This window comes from Eulemur rufifrons, chromosome 19, assembly GCF_041146395.1.
Source record: "Eulemur rufifrons isolate Redbay chromosome 19, OSU_ERuf_1, whole genome shotgun sequence".
In the NCBI taxonomy this organism is placed as follows: domain Eukaryota; kingdom Metazoa; phylum Chordata; class Mammalia; order Primates; family Lemuridae; genus Eulemur; species Eulemur rufifrons.
In genome coordinates this window covers 81,659,821-81,672,512 of record NC_091001.1, presented here as the reverse complement: position 1 = coordinate 81,672,512, position 12,692 = coordinate 81,659,821, and the positions used below count along the sequence as shown (strand labels likewise).

General features: G+C 36.4%; 1 protein-coding gene and 1 non-coding gene across 2 annotated transcripts in view; both read left to right on the top strand.

The window, feature by feature from the left end:
• CAMKMT (calmodulin-lysine N-methyltransferase) overlaps nt 1-12,692 on the top strand; it is a 326,819-nt gene that overhangs the window by 103,592 nt on the left and 210,535 nt on the right. The window lies entirely within an intron of this gene.
• LOC138400404 (U6 spliceosomal RNA) lies at nt 950-1,060 on the top strand. Its single transcript, XR_011236297.1, has one exon. It is a non-coding gene; the product is annotated as a U6 spliceosomal RNA (small nuclear RNA).

The window sequence follows — 12,692 nt, the reverse complement described above, 5'->3', positions numbered from 1 at the left end:
TTTCTTTCTATCCCTTATGAACTGCAACAAGTTTAATTTAGTAGCCATCAACAAAAAAATGGGTTAATATTTTTTCTCAGACAAAGGAAAAGCAGCATAGTCATTATACTGGTGGGCATACCACTATGTTTTCTATGGTAGTTTCCTTATTTTCCTACAGTTTGAAAAGTTTGTTAAGGAGTGATTTGAATTTTTCTAGTGTTCTTCAGCAGATTATACCGCAAGCTCTTTGTCTGGAAAGAGTGTGAGATGTTTTGTAATCCGAGGAGCCAGGTTTATTCTCCACATTGCCTATTTGTCTCTCTTCTATATCTAAAATGATTGAAGAGCATCACAGGATAAGATGTAGAGAAATAATAGAAAGCTCTTCTGGAGCTTCTTTGTGGTTCTAAGACAATATGCACTGAGAGGTTAGAAAAGATCACTTCTTGCAAAAAAAATTGTTTTTGAAATTCCTTTTCCTTTAACATCTTTTAATTGCACCAAGAGAATGTGGTTTCTTTTAAAGACTACAGATTAGAGTTACCTAAAACATACCAATTAGTATAGGAAAGAGAGACTCCATTATGGCAGATAAGGTTTAGGTAGAATTTGTAAATAGTAAATTAGAAACTTTTAAAGCATCTCCAGGAAGCTTTCTCTGACCCATCTCACCTCCTGCCCCTGCTGGGTTAGGCACCCCTCTGTGAAGCTCTAGCAATCAGAACACTGTTCTTAGCACATCATCATTAGTCAGTGAGCTCCTTGAAGACAGGAACTGTATCTTTTTTTACTTAGTTTTTTCATCCATGTCAAACAGTAGTTGTTCAGGAAATATCTGTTGAATGAATGTCGGGTATAGAGTGATGGTGGATAGACCCTAATTCTGTTCACATCATTGTAAAATCAGAACGAACAGTATGTTTAGGTTTGAAAATAATCTCACTGCTTTTGTTAAGAAGGAAATGCCATGCTCACTTTGGCAGCACATATACTAAAATTGGAACAATATAGAGACAGAAGATTAGCATGGGCTCTGTGCAAGGATGACACGAAAATTTGCAAAGTGTTCCATAAAAAAAGAAAAGAAACAAATAAACAAATGCATCTGCAGTCTTTCATAAGAGTTGATATTTATTATTTTTGAGGACTGACTAGAAAAAGCATATCTATGTAAACTTTTAATATAAACAATTGTATTACAGTTTTATAATATATAAAAAAATCATGAAAATATTAATATATTGTCAAAAATGTTGTCAATTCTGGTAACTTAACTTTGCTTTGGGTTTTTAAAAGCTTTTGTAGGGTTAATTTGAATACTATCCTTTATTGGTGGCCAAGGATGTCAGCCAGAAGCAATTCTTACTATCAGTTTTTGGCAAGTTACATGAGCAAGGCAGATTGGACCCAGGCTGAAATATCTGGTCAGCCTCCATTCCTTAGCAGCTGTCACAGTGTAGCTCCAGCTGTGGTAAGTACATTTCTCATTTCTTATTTATTACGAGCCCACAAAGAAAGCCACCAGCGAACAGGATCAACCAAAAATTTTACTCTCCTTCTATTGGGGTTGCTGTTGAGTAGATCCAATTTCATTTTCATTAATGATTAAATTAGATTTCTCTCACATATAATCATATGCCTTTGGCAGAATCATGAAATCTAAAATATAGTAACTCAAAACAAAGAACAGTAAATAATCCTATACCTTAAATTCAGCAAATTTTTTTCTCCCTCTTGCATTCAGAATAAGGCCATAGTTGCACTGGGCCATAACCAAGTTTATAATTTTTTTGTCTTTTAGAGACAAGGTCTTGCTCTGTCCCATATTTATAATTTTTAAAATGCCAAAGCATCTGAAGTTTTCCAGGGTTTTTTTTTTTTTTTTTTTTTTTTGTAAAAGTCCTCAGTACAGTTTTACACTACCCTTTATATTGACTGATCTAAAGAGTTGACTATTAATTTAAACAGCATGATTATACTTTTCTTCTAAAATAAATCGAGGCTTTTTAAATGAATTGATCCCTTACTGTCCTGTAACAATAAAGCATATTCAGCAGTCATATTTTTCAAATACTATTGCACAGTCTTGTCAATACTTGAAGAGAAGAACAGCTGTTGTCTGGTGAGTGAGGGTTAAAGGTAAACACTCCCTGCTGATTCAAAGAAACACAGGCACCTTACTTATGTATGTGTAAGTAGAGCTCAGTAGAAAATATTGTCAGATTTCATGTATATTTCATAGAGTAACAACAGCATTTTCTACTTTTGACTAATACACCCTTTAGAGCCCATCCTTGTAGGTGACTTGTACCATATGCCCTATAGGCACTCAGTAAATATTAGCTGATGATGAGAGATGAATATCCTTGCTTTAACAAAGCCTTTTAGGTAGAGTTGATTAATATCTGGTGGTGTTCTACATTCCTAAAGAAATATGACTTTGAATTCTCTCTCTTCATCACAGATAAATTTGTAAAGTCATAAAAGTAGTGTCCCAGTTTGGAGCTTGGGAAATGATGTTTAAATGAGTAATGGTAACCCATGGTAATGCAAATGCTGAGTTTTACTGGCTGTTTAATATATAGGCATCTGGGGACTCTGATACACTGATTTACTTATGAGAACCTTTGGTGCTCCTGGCAGTATTATTTATTGACACCATTTGTTGCATTATTAGTGTAACTGTGGACTTAGAAGTTAAGTATCAGCCTTTGGCTAAAAGTATCTGCTAGTCAAAGGCCATAGACATTTTCAGATTTAGGCTTTTTAATTAGACAGGGGAGATGGATATTTCTATTTATTATTCATAGCTGCAGTATATTTGTTGTGATTCTTTTGTTAAAAATGAGACAAAATATGAATTAAAGCCAAATGTAGTTGTAAAGGCTCTGAAGTAAATTAGAAAATGCATTTCATACATCTCTAAAAATTATGATTTTAAATTTTATTAGCAGGTTGAGTATTTTACTCAGTTAATATTGGGAATGTTGATAGATTTCCAGACATCTCTGTTTCACTGGAAATACTTTGTCTCTGTTTATTTTTCATTTTCAGATAAATAAATAGTATAATATTAGATAGTGTCTTAGTCCATTTAGTGTTATAAAGGAATACCTGAGGCTGGGTAATTTATAAAGAAAAGAGGTTTATTTGGCTCATTGTTCTGCAGGCTGTACAAGAAGCATGGCGCCAGCATCTGCTTCTGGTGAGGGCATCAGGCTGTTTCCGCTCATGTTGGAAGGTGAAGGGGAGCTAGTGTGTGCTGTGGTCAGAGGGGAAGCAAGAGATAGGGGAGGTCCTAGGCTGTTTTTAACAATCAGCTCTCACTGGCACTAATAGAGTGAGAATTCACTTGCCTTACCCACCCTAAAGGGATTCCTGAGACATATGTCCCCACGACCCAAACACCTCCCATTAGGTTCTACCCTCAACAGTGGAAATCGAATTTCAGTATGAGGTTTGAGGGGACAAATATCCAAACTATAGCGTTCTGCACTTGGCTCCCTAAAATTCATGTCTGTCTCACATATAAAATGCAATTATTCCATTCTAATGGTCTCTGAAAGTCTTAACTTGTTCCAGCATCAACTGAAAAGTCCAAAGTCTCATCTGAGACTCAAGGCAAGTTCCTTCTAGCTATGAACGTGTAAATGAGCTATTTACTTCCAAGAGACAATTCTTGTACAGGCATTGGGTAAACATTCGCATTCCAAAAAGGAGAAATTGGCTAAAAGAAAGGGGTAACAGCCCCATGCAAGTCTAAAACCCAGCAGGGCAGACAGCAAATCTTAAAACTCCAAAATAATCTCCTGTGACTCCATGTCCTACATTCTGAGCACACTGGTGTGAGGGTTGGGCTCCCAAGGCCTTAAGCAGCCCTGCCTTCATGACTTTGCAGGGCATAGCCCACATGACTGCTCTCATAGGTTGGAGTCTGGTCTTTGTGGCTTCTTCAAGGTTGCACATTATTGGTGGTTTTATAATTCTGGGGTCTCAATGGCAGCCCCGTTCCCACAGCTCCACTAGGTACTGCCCTAGTAGAGGCTCTGTCCCTGTGGCAGTCTTCTGCCTGGGCACCCAGGCTTTCCAAAACATCCTCTAAAATCTAGGTGGAAGCTGCCAAGCCTCCACCACTTTTGCCTTCTTAGTGCCTACAGATTACCACCATGTGGAAGTTGCCAAGGCTTAATTACCGCTTGTGCTTTCTGGAGTGGCAGCCCAAGCTGTACCTGGGGTCCTTTGAGCCACGGCTGGAGCTGGAGCAACCAGGATGTGGGGGGCAGCATCCTGAGGAGGCTCAGGGCAGCTGTGCCCTGGACCTGTCCCCTGAAACCATTTTGTCCTCTTAGGTCACTAGGCCTGCAATGGGTGGAGCAACCTCAAAGAGTTCAGAAATGCCTTCAGTGCCTTTTTCCCATTGTCTTGACTCTTAGCACCTGGCTCCCTTTTAGTCATGTTGACCTCTCTAACAAGCGATTCCTCTGCAGCATCTTTGGATTCCTCTCCTGAAAATGCTTTTTCCTTCTCTGTCACATGGCCAAGCTGAAAATTTTCCAAATTTTTATGCTCTCCTCTTTTAATTACAAATCCCAACTTTAGGGCAATCCTTTGCTACAGTATCTGATTGTAAGCTGTTAAAAGTAGCCATGTCACCTCTTGAGTGCTTCGCTACATTGAAATTTCTTCTGCCAGATATACTAGGTCATCACTCTTAAGTTCAGTCCTCCACAAAGTGCTAGGGCATGGGTACAATATATCCAAGTTCTTTGCTAAAGCATAACATGGGTGGCCTTTGCCACAGTTCCCAATAAGTTTCTCATTTCCATCTGAAACTTTGTCAGCATGGACTTTACTGTCTATATTTCTATCACCATTTTGATCACAATCACTTAATCTCTAAGAAGTTCTGTCATCTTCCTATCTTCTTCTGAGCCCCCCAAACTCTTCCAGTCTCTGTCCATTACTCAGTTTCAAAGCCCCCTCCACATTTTCAGGTATCTTTATAGGAACACCCCATTCCTTGGTACCAATTTTCTATCTCAGTCTATTTAGTGTTATTATCAAGGAATACTTGAGGCTGGGTAATTTATTAAAAAAAAAAAGGAGGTTTATTTGGCTCATGATTCTATAGGCTGTATAAGAAACATGGCACCAGCATCTGCTTCTGGTGAGGGCTTCAGGCTGCTTCCACTCATGGTGGAAGGCAAAGGGGAGCTGGTATGTGCAGAGATGACATGGCAAGAGAGGAAGCCAGAGAGAGGGAGAGAGGAGGTAGTAGCCTCCTTTTAACAATCAGTTGTCATGGGAACTAAGAAAGCAAGAACTCACCTCCCACCCAGTGAGGGTATTAATCTATTCATGAGGTATATACCACCATGACCCAAACACCTCCCATTAGGTCCCACCTCCAACATTATGGATCAAACTTCAGTATGAGGTTTGGAGGGGACAGATGTCCATGCTCTAGCAGTGACTATTCATTTTTCATAAATGGGAAAGGAAATCTTATAGTACTTGTCAAGGGTGGAACAAAGTACTTGGGATAAGAAATAAAAAGTGAATGTGTACATCTCAGTGTGGGGGGTAAGATGGATTCAGGGAATTCATTCTTTGATATTTAATTTTTCTAAATTAAATTTTTTTCATGTAGGCATGAAAAAAAGTAAGAGAGAGAGTAAAAAACAAACTCATGTTGTGAAAAAACAAAGATATTTGTATAAATGTGGAAAAGATATACCTGAAAGTTGCACACCAAATTATTATTTATTCCTTTGGGGAATAAACCTCTAATCCAAGTGTCTTTTCTTTTTTTAATTTTATATACCTCTGTATTATTTAAATTTATTTTGAGGAGCTTGTATTATCCCCATAATTTAAAAAAAAATTAAAAAAACAGGAAAAAAAAAAAAAAGAACAGAGAGAGAGAGAGAAAAAAAAAAAAATGAAGGGCTATAGGCAGCCACAGAAGGTCAAGAAAGGCAAAGACTCTAGGCATCAGAGCTGGATCCTGCATGTAGATCAATTCAGACACTTGCTGGCCATGAGGGAAGGGTGGAGTCTCCTTACCAGAAGAGAAATCTGGAGCCGAGGCCAGCGGTGAAGGAGGGGTCTGTGTGGGGAAGGGAGTGGAGCTGTAGAGTGGAATGTTGTGGTAGAGTAAGATTGGAAAGGTAAGGTCATTTGTTATGAGTTAAGCTGAAATAAAGACATTGGTGATCATGAACTGTAGTTAGGATTTAAGGATTTTGTGGCAACAGTTTGATGCTTATTTCCTTTACAGTAAATTTTTACCCTGGGAAGCCCTTGGGAGTTCAGGTATGTGTCTATTGAGAGAGATCAGTCATAGTGAGCCTTTATTTATTATTATTATTCCTAGTTAGAAAATGAGCAATGCTTAATCTCTCTAGATAGCTTCACTACAGTGGCATGACTTTAGGTTGTAGAATTGGCCAGTTTATATCAACATTTAGAAATTTAGCTATTCATTTTCTCATTTTTAGAGATGACCCATGTAAAATATTTTTTTTAAATTGTCTAATATGAGGTTAGGCTCTTACACCTAGAAATTGAAGTAAAAGAAGCTATGTATTAATTAGGCTAAACTATTCCTTTGCTAAACTAGACATCCAGAATTACACCAAAACATACAGATAGCAACATGCACATATATACTCTCTATGTAAGGTTAAGATCTGTATAGCTAAATATATTCATTAGTACCACTTAGGAGAAGCTCTTTCTTTTGTCATATTTCTTTGGCAAAAGCTAGCAGTTCTGTTAGCAGTGGTTTTGATGATAAAATCCTGTAATTCAAGAGGTTGGCTTATTCAACTGAACAACTGCTACCTTGGGCAATGCTGGACCAACTGCAAGGGGTCTGTTTTCTTGAGACCTGGAAAGCTGTTCTGTTTGCTAAACAAAGGAATTGTTGATTTCAGTGATTTAATTCCCCTTTTGGCTAAAGGCTGCTGAATGAAAACAGTGCTTATTTGGGAAGGAATCTGTTGCTAAGGCAACTGATATCTCCTTAATTATTGGCCAATATTCCATATGAGATTGGTGTCTTTTGATTGTTGGAAATAACCAAATTATCCTGAGCACTTTCAAGTACTGAATTTGATGGTGATGGTGGGGGATGGGGGGACTTCTCTCAAGTATATAATCAAATCTCTCCTATTTGGGTTGGCACAGTGAAGGCACTATGTTTTGGGGGGTAAAAATACAGGTAACCTCATGATATTTACAAAGTCTCCTTCATTATAAGAGATCTTATTACTTAAGACCAGTTGCAGTTCTGAGATTAATGACCTATGTTCAATCTTTTTAAAAAAATTTAATTCTTTGATGTCTGTAAGAAAATATAATATGTCTAATCAGTCATTTATCCTCAGGAATAGGCAGATATAAGGAGAAACTTGTAAGTACTATTCGAGTAATTAAGCTAACAAGGATTGTCTTCAGAAGTGTCTGCAGCCATTTATATGAAGTCCTTTACTTGAATGTTTCTAGTGGTGCATATTCTGACCTTGTAGAGTGACCTCTTTTCTGTCTATTACTTTGTAGGATCATGTAAAAGACCTAGGTTTCTTGTCTCTTGGCAGTGCAATTGTTTGATCATTTAAAATTAATTGAAACTTTGAATATAGTCAGGCTCAAGTTCTAGTATATTCATGTCATACTTCATAATTGTTCTCTAGTGTGAAGGAAATACTAAGGAGTCAGTATAATTCTTATAAAATGGGAGTTTGTCTTTATAATTCTATTGTATGTCGTTTAAGTAGTTATTGTAAATCATAAAGATCACACATTATCTCATGTCCTTACAACAAAATGGTAATTCACTGTTCATTGGTACTTGTCCTCTGACAAGCCTCGTGAGCATTGATGAAATTCTTCTAATATTACTCAGGGTGTCCCAGATCTTCCAGTTGAGTGAACGTGAGGTTCTGAAATGTGACTGTTTGTGATTTCTGTGCTGTGGAACCATGTGGATTTTGCAAGAGTCTCACATGAAAGGCTTTTGGCACAATAGCGCTGGGTAAAATCTGTTTTGTGATACTTTTGAATGGTTATAGTTCTTACTCAGGATTAGTCTTTCCATGTTTCATTCATAGGGATGACATTGGCTTTACACCTTGGGTTGAATTGAATATAAAAAGCTTTGTACTGTGTATTGGAACAATACTTGAGTTGGATTTCATGTACATATTTATTTTCTATTCTAGACTTGCAAAATTTCACTCTTCATTTTAAAGAGCTCCAAGAAGTAAATACAGATAAGATTCACTTGATGAAAATATTAAAATACATGAAAGGGACAATAGCATGCAACATTGTTGACTAAAACATAAGCACAAAGCCACATAATACAGGTTCAAAGTGGTTGCTGTCCCTACATGTTTCTTCAGTATCATTAATCTAGTTTTATAAAGTGCACAAGTGGGTTTTGCAGTATCTACTGACATTTGTCCATCTCAGGCTACAAATACAAGCATATGGTTAGATCTATGGTACATTTTGAATTAGTCTCCTTTTTTAGAACTCTTTTGAGTTTAGGTCTTATTTAAAATACATTGAAGTCTGAACTATGAGACATTGTTCTTTGAAAAACATTTTTGTGCTGTATTTTTCAAATCCATATTTATAATTCTTTCAGAGATTTTTGTTTTAATCATCCAGTTTAGGAGATTAGTTTTTCCTGGATTATTGTAGGAAAAAATAACTTTTAAAAAGATTATACAAAAAGAACTTATTCTCTATGTTGATTAAATCATAAAAATTTGACCCAAGTTACTGCATATGTTAAAGTCTATGCACATCAATCTGTTATTAATACTTTGTTTTGTCACATAATAGTTGATTCCATTTTCCAACAAAAATATAGCATTTTGCCATTTTCTCAGATTCACTGAAGATCAAAGATATAGAGAGAATATTTTTCTAGCATTTTATTAGCTTTTTAAAAAAAATCTTATATATTTGGGTTTTTTTTCCCTAGAGACTTGTACTTAAATACTAACTTTCACTTTGCATAATATATATTTATATATTCAATGTCAACATTTTATATATATATATATATATAAATACCTATGACAAATCAATCTTTATATCCATATACATAACAATGTTCTTTTTCTTTTTGCTATTGTAGGCTTTTTTCCTTCAATCTAAGCCTAGTTAATTATTTGGTCAGTATTTTAATTTGTCTTTATTTATAACCATGTGTGGTATCGACACTCTATTGCTACTAGATGCTTTTCATTGGGTGAGATAGAACTATTGACTGTATGTTACATAGAATATAAAGGAACAAAAGCGAAATGTTCAATCACAATTTTGAAAGGGTCTATTTAAAATGCTACATATTTCTAATAGAATCTAAAACTGTAATTTGGAGTAAGGAATGGTATAAGGAAAGAGACTTGTAGAGTTTAAATTCCCTATTTTCTGGTCCATATGGCCCATCCTATTCCATCTTTCTTGATAATTTCTCCAACTGATAGAATTGCCTCTACTTAAGCTTTAGCTCAATCAAGGGCTTGGACAAATTGAAACACTGAGTCTACTCAGGGAATATTTTTACAGCACAGTTCAAATGTCTAAATTAGGTCATACATTAGAAAATGTAACAGCTATATAAAGCTTGCCTCAGGCAAAAGTTACCAAATAGATACACATTTATCTTTGGTGTTTGCTAACTTAGCAGTCATACCTTATCATTTGAATTGTCTTTTCTCTCCCATAAACCCTCCCCTGTGCTGTTGTACACCCTGTGACTGACTAGGATCCTGTGTCACCTCCTGGCCTGCTCTCCTTTTCCTGTTCCTTTTTTGCACTTCAAGCCTTCCCTACTTCCCATGCTCTTGTGCCCTTTCCACTTCCTTTAATAAGGTCCACTGGTTTATTTCAATCCCTTTGGTTTATTTCAATCCTTTCTGGTTTGCCATGTTAATTAGAATTTTAACTTGCTCAGCTTTTTAGTGAAAAGCATCTCAAAGTATACCACACCTTTTTTTTTTTTTTTTTTTTTGAAACAGATTCTCACTCTGTTGCCCAGGCTAGAGTGCCATGGCGTCAGCCTAGCTCACAGCAACCTCAAACTCCTGAGCTCAAGCTATTCTTCTGCCTCAGCCTCCCTAGTAGCTGGGACTGCAGGCATGCGCCACCATGCCCGGCTAATTTTTTCTATGTATTTTTAGTTGTCCAGTGAATTTCTTTCTATTTTTAATAGGATTGGGGTCTTGCTCTTGCTCAGGCTGGTCTCGAACTCCTGAGCTCAAACGATCCTTCCGCCTCAGCCTTCTAGAGTGCTAGGATTACAGGCGTGAGCCACCACGCCTGGTCTCAAAGTATACCACACCTTGATGGTTGGACCTGAGTTTACATACTTTTCAAGCTGGTTCACTATGGTCTTTATTTTAAAGGGAAAAGAACACTGAGAGCCTAGCATGCATATCTACTTTCAAGATTTAATGTTTAATAATTTAAATATGAGATTCCAACTGTCCCTAAAGGAAAACTGATTTTAGAAGAGAGAAGGCAAAACTTTATTCAATAATTATGAGCCATCATAAAATATACTCTAGTTCCATATTCTTAGCCAAAATGAAAATATTGTGTATTAATAGGATGTGGAATTTGGGGGGATAGAAAGCATTTCTTTTTTTACTTATCTAATTATTTTTACTCTTTGTGATGATGACTGCTGATTTGTCTGGTGCTATAATTGTCTGTTAGAGATTTTTTTTAGCATATATTTTAGGTAAATGCTCATTTGTTAAATTATGAAGAGGGCATTTTTATTCTCTTCCATGTTATTTTTCTTGCAAAAAAATGCAATGGAGAAAAAATAAAGGCTATTGGAAAAAAAAAAGAGGTTATTTCATTATTTAAAAAAAGTCTTTTCCCATATTCCATACTTTCGTTAGTATAATGATCAAAAAAAAATTGTTTTCAGAAATTTAACCCCTCCCCTGCTTGTATTTTTCAGTTTTAACCCAAAAGCAAGCAATACAAGTACCACTAACAAGTACCACTTGTTAGAAACTGCGCATGTTAAAATCAATACTTGTAGGAGAGTGAAGGAAAGCAAGCATAAAGAGGATATAATATATAAGATAGAGTACTTTTTAAAAAGATATTTATGGTCTATTGAGAAATCAGGTAACCCCATATGAAGCAACCTATTAGCAAGCCAGGGTAATTTTAAGTTCTAAGACAGGTGAAAAGTTAACAATCGCAGGCTTCAGAGAGAAAAGAGAAAGTACAATAGGTTTGAGATGTCAGAGATGTTTTAGGCTGAACTTTGATGGGGAGATAAAAGGGAAGGGAACCTTTTAGATGGAAATCTTAAAATTCTTCTATCAAAATTTTCAGCCCAAAGATGATACATGCAACAAACAGAAAAAGAGGAAAAAAAAGATTAACTTCTAGGTTTCCTCATTGGTCCACGTGAAGCCTGTCCAAATGCAGTGGATGGACTCCTATTTTAAAGCATCCTGTTCTTAGTCAGCTTAGGCTGCTGTGACAAAATACCATAGACTGGGTAGCTCAAATAACAGAAATTTATTTCTCACAGTTCTGGAGGCTGAAAGGTAAATCCAAGATCAAGGTGTCAGCAGATTCGATTCCTGGGGAGGGTTTGCTTCCCACTTGTCTTAGAAGGCCATCTTCTCTTGATGTCCTCACATGGCCTTTACTTGATGTGTGCACTTAGAGAGAAATCTCATGTCTCTTCCTCTCTTTATAAAGGTGCTAATTCCACCTTATGACCTCATCTAAACCTTATTACTTCCTAAAGGTCCTACCTCCAAATACCATCTCATTGGGGGTTTAAGGTTTCAAGATATGAATTTTGGAGGAACACAAAGATTGAGACCATAACACACCCCAGAGGTCATGTGTTAGGCTCAGATGACTTAGGACTTAGTCTAGACTTAATTTACAGCCCTCCTTTTAGGGTCATATAGTTGTATTAATTTGGATTTCCAGTATTTATAATGCTTTTAGATTTATGTTTAAACGCTCTTCTTAAAATTAGTTTTGAAGAAATTGGCTCACCATATGACTCCATAAAAGTGAATATTTGCCTTTAGATAAATGTAGATTGTTTATTTAACAACTGCTTCATGGATACGTATTGTGTGCTTTTTTTCTGATTTTTGGTGTAGGAGTTTATTCAATTTCCTCTCCCTTTATTCTTTACAAGGGCAGAATTGAAATGAGACCTTTGAGTTTCTCTTCATCCTTGCTAGCATTTGGTGTTGCTGCTATTTTTTATTTTAGCTGTTTTAATACATGTGTAGTGTTATCTCATTATGGTTTTATTTGCATTTCCTTAATGGCTAATGAAGTCAAAGATCTTTTCATGTGCTTATTTGCCATCTATATATCCTTTTTGGTGAAATATCTGTCATATCTTTTGCCCATTATCTTACTCCATTTTTGTGTTGCTGTAAAGAAATACCTGAGGCTGGGTAATTTACAAAGAAAAGAGATTTATCTGGTTTACAGTTCTGTAGGCTGTATTAGAAGCATGGTGCCAGCATCTGCTTCTCGGGAAGGACCTCCAGCTGCTTTCCCTCATGGTGGAAGGTGAAGGGGAACCAGCATGTGCAGAGATCACATGGTGAGGTGGGGAGGTGCTAGGCTCTTTTTAATAACTAGCTCTCTTGGGAACAATAGAGTAGGAACTCACTTGTTACCAC